At 42.0% G+C, this 5,000-nt stretch overlaps 1 protein-coding gene across 6 annotated transcripts in view; it reads left to right on the plus strand.

Annotated features, from left to right (window-relative positions):
* The window catches only part of LOC135094325 (uncharacterized), a 30,466-nt gene that overhangs the window by 11,503 nt on the left and 13,963 nt on the right, over positions 1–5,000 (plus strand). The window lies entirely within an intron of this gene.

Raw genomic sequence — 5,000 nt, forward strand, 5'->3', positions numbered from 1 at the left:
TATATATATATATATATATATATATATATATATATATATATATATATATATATATATATATATATATATATATATATATATATATATATATATATATATATATATATATATATATATATATATGTGCGTGCGTGCGTGCGTGCGTGCGTGCGTGCGTGCGTGCACGTGCGCGCGCGCGGGCGCCTCAAGCTTTCGTCAATAGACAATCACTTACATTTTATAGAATCTGGATTTATTGTATCTTTTTATGCAAGAGCGGCACTGGCATAGGACAACAAAAGAACATTAAAAAAAAAGGCCCACTGAGGTGGGCCATCCAAAAATTGGAGCTTCCCTCTTGAAAAGAGTTCAAGTCATAGGAAGGAGGAGATACAGAAGCAGGCAGGGAGTTCGAGAGTCTAACAAAAAGATAGATGAATGATTGAGAATGCTCGTTATCTCTTGCATTAGAGAGATGGACAGAGTAGGGGTGAAAGTTGATCTTGTGCAGCGAGGTCGCTGGAAGAGGGTAGGTATGCAGTTAGCAAGATCAGAAGAGCATTTAGAGTGAAAATAGCGGTAGGAGATAGGAGAGATGGGCAGAAATTTAAAGTGCATGAGGTTCGCGTGATGGAAGGCTAAAGTAACGTTCCTGAGCCGCCTCTCTATCATGAATAGGTGAGTTAAACCAAGATTTGGAAGGTTTAGGGCGATAAAGAATGAGGAATGTACGCCTCCATGGCTGAAACTATCACTTTTGTTATGCGCTCAGCACGCAGAGACGGGTCTTTTACACGAAAACAGTAGTCACTCCAAGGATAATCAGTATAATACATCCTCCGGTCCCCATATTACCAGAGGCGAAATGACAAAGCTCCCTTCGCTATTGGGATCTAAAGGAGGAATTGGAGCGATAAGAAAAGATACAGATTTGAAGTTGTGATCGATGGAGCCCAACAGAGAAGATAGGGTGACAGCATGAGCAATATCATTAGAGCTTAAGAAAAGAACAGAATCTTCTCCTTTCGTCTTTTCCCATTAGGGATCGCCACAGCGGATCATCCTTGTCCAACACGCTCGGTCTTTTACGCCTTTCTCTGTCACACTTACCTCTTGCATGTCACCTTTCACTGCATCCATAAATCTCCTCTTTGGTCTTCCTCTCTTCCTCCGGCCGGCCTTTCCAGCATCCTACTTCTCACTTATGCCTCATCCCTTCTTCTGACATGCCCGAACAATTTCAATTTCGCCCCTCTTGCCTTGTCCCCAAACCGACGAACGTTTGTGTTGTCCCTCTGACGTGTCTGTTCTTTACTTTGTCTTGTCTCGTCACTCCAAGACCACACCGAAGCATCTTCAATTCCTTCTCTTGTCTCTTTGTCATTGGTACAGTTTCCATACCATACAACATGGCTGGCTTTACTACCATTGTGTACACCTTTCCGTTCGTTCTTGCAGAAACCTTTCTGTCACATATCACTCCTGTCAACCACCTACCGCCATTCCATCCAGCCTGCACTCTCTTCTAAACATCACTAGCACACTCCCGTTTCCTCTTCACCCCAAGTATCTGAATTCGTCAACCTTTTCCATCTCTACACCATGCAACCTCATTGTTTCCCGAGAATTTAATTCTAATCTCATCAGCTCTAAGCTGATCCTTGGTGCACTTCAACTACCAGTACGAAACCTTGTGTCGCCCTACAGCACATTTTACTGCTATTATGCTGTCGTCGTTCATGTCCTTCACTACCTTCACATACGTTTCTGTCACTCCGGACTTTCTCATACAATACCACAACTCTTCTCTCGGCACTCGGTCGTAAGTCTTTTCTAAGTCTATGAATGCACGGCACAGCTCCTTTTCTCCTTCCCTAAATTTTTCCATCAGAATCTTCAAAGCGAAAATTGAATCCATTGTGCTTTTCCTTGGCAGGAACCAAACTGTTCATGGCTGATCTTCACAATTCTCAGCACCCTCGTTTCCAAAACTCTTTCCCAAATTTTCATTGCGTGGCTCATCATCTTAATTCCTCTGTAACTGCTGCAGCTCTGCTCATCACTCATATTTTTGAAGATTGGAACTAGCACACTTTTTCTCCACACTCTTGACATCCTCCCGGCTTGCAAGATCCGCTTAAACAACCTGGTTAACCACCCCATTATGGTTCTTCTACGTTTCCAGTGGAATTTGATCAGAATCTACTGTTTTTCCTCCCACCATCCTCCCTATGGCATTCCTCACCTCCTCTCTGCTGTTACACTGGACTGCTTGATTCAACTCCGCCACCTCGCCCAACGTTCTCTCCCTTGCATTTTCAATGTTCATCAGATCTTCAAAATACTTCTTTAATCTCTGCAATATATTCTTCTTCCATGTTCTTCCATTTCCATCTGTCTTTTATCATTTTTTTTACATGCTGGAGACCTCTACCCTCTTTGTCTTCATGCCTGGCCAGACGGTAATGGTGTTCCTCCCTTCCTTCGTGTCTAACTTCTCATATACCATTTCATCTGTCTTTTCCTTGGCCTTAGCCGCTTCCCTTTTGCAAGGTTACGCATCTCTTTATACTCTTGATGGCTTTCTTCATCCTTTTGTCTGTCTCAGTTCTCCTTCGCCAGTTTTTTTTTATTGTTTATGCTGGCCTACACTTCCTAATTCGAACATCAAGTTTCCTTGTCTACATTTCTTCGACCTGATGTCATCCCAAGTACCTTTTCTGCTTTCTCTCTCAATGTATCCGATATCTCCTTTCAATCGACCTCTTCCCTCTCTGCTATCACTTGGCTCACTTCCTGCTTGAATTCAGTGTTGTACTCTTCTCCATTTAATTTCACCATTTCATCTTCAGTTCATTCTTCAATTTCTTCCACGGCTACACCTCCAGCCTGAACTTCCCAACCAACACTATGCTGTCTTGCCACACTTTCGCCGGCCACAATTTTACAATCACTAAACTCTTTCAAGTTGCGTTTCCTACACAAGTCTCTCTGTGTCCTCCTACTTCCACTCTTATATTTTACTTTTTTGCTCTTCTCTCTTCTTAAAATAGATGTCCACTACTGCCATCTTCATCTGTATTCTTTGCAATTTACATTATGTCTGGTAAGGAGCCATTTATGGCTCGGCGGACTAAACCATATAATTATATGTATATCATATGCCTTATATATGAAATATTATGACAATAAATCAAATAAAATCAAAATCAAATCCATTTTGCACGGTCAACGACCATTTGCCCTTCCGGGTTTCTTTCTCCCACACCTCATTTGCCCATCATATCCTCATCACCATCATTTCTTTCTCCTGTGTGTCCAGTGAAGTCTGCTCCAATAACGATCCTTTCCTCTCTTGGTATACTCTGTATAATGTCCTCCACTTTATTCCAGAACTCCACATTTTCCTCCATCTCGCAACCTACTTGTGGGGCGTATGCACTGATAACATTCATTAGGATACCACTAGTTTCCAGCTTCAAACTCAGTACTCTGACGCTTTTATTACCTTCAGCACACTTTTGATGTACTTTTCCCGTACTACCACTCCAACGTCGTTTTTGCTTCCAACTACTCCGTGAGAGTACAACTTGAAAACTCCTCTTATTATCCTCGCCTTACTTCCTCTCCATTCATTCTCTTGCACAAACAGCACATCTATCTTTCTCCTTTCCATCATGTCGGCCAGTTCCCTCCCTTTACCAGCCGTGGTGCCAACATTTAGAGATCCCACTCTTATCTCCACCTTTCTGTTTTTCATTATTTTCCTTCTTCCTCATTGCCTGTTTTCCTACACCTTTTTTCCTCCTTCTCGCAACAGTCACATGCTGTCCACCAGGCACCCTGTTGGAGAACAATGCCATAGGCGGTTGTTGGTAACCTGACCCGCGACCGATCCGTTTGGTATTCTCACTTGTGATCCGCATCACATGTGATGCCCTTCCTGACGCAGCTCTCTCCATTTGTCAGGGCTTGGGACTGGCAATGAGCTGCTCTGGCTTGTGCCCCCAGTAGCTGGAAAAGGTGTTGGATGAATTTCCAAGACGGTCAGGAATACAAATAGGGTGTTGCACTAATTGCTGTAGGAGGTGAAGAGCAAAGGTAAAGGAAAATTCACCAGGCTGGTCAGTGAAACGAGAAGCCAAAGCTCGTGGTGAACAGTGAAGTCTTCAAGAATGGAAATCTTCACAAAAGGGAAGAGAATCAAAATGTGCTCCACCTTAGAAGTTAAATAGGCAAAGATTTTTTTTTTATCAATCTATTTAGAGGAGTGAGGTGAGAGGTATACTGCGCCGATGAATTCAGTTTGAGTGACTGTAGTTGTAGTGAGATGGTTAAAAATTCAGAAGATTCAAAAGCGTGAGCACGTAAGCAAGTTAGGTTGTTGCGCACATAGACACAACATTCACCTATGGACTGAAAGTGAGGATAGAGAAAGTAGGAGGGAACAGAGTAAGGACTACTGCCAGTTGCATCAGACATCAAGGTTTTGTTGAGGAAAAGATGATCTTTAGCAGAGGAGATGAGGTGCTGTACAGATTGAAAATTATATCTAAGGCCACGAATGTTGCAGAAGTTATTGAAGAAAAGTTGAAGATGACAAGACACTTAGGGTCGATACGTATTGCTCCCATTCTTTTCATTTCCCACCACACCAAATTCAAAATTAATTTAACACACACACACACACACACACACACACACACACACACACACACACACACACACACACACACACACACACACACACACACACACAGACAGATTGCAGTCATTCACAAAGGCCCGACATTTTGATATGTTGCAATACTTTAGTTTTTCTAGCTGTGCATTAATTCAGCAAAAACATTATCAAGAGAACAACTTTCTGAAGAAGAGAAAAATCAATAGCAATGGAAATTAGTTGATAAACGATAAAGACCAATAGAAAATATTGCAATTACGTGTGGAAACAAAACGCAAGAACAATGATTAAGAGAAAAAAAAAGTCATCCAAAGGACGTGATTACAAAAATTACATA

The sequence above is a fragment of the Scylla paramamosain genome, chromosome 45, assembly GCF_035594125.1.
Source record: "Scylla paramamosain isolate STU-SP2022 chromosome 45, ASM3559412v1, whole genome shotgun sequence".
In the NCBI taxonomy this organism is placed as follows: domain Eukaryota; kingdom Metazoa; phylum Arthropoda; class Malacostraca; order Decapoda; family Portunidae; genus Scylla; species Scylla paramamosain.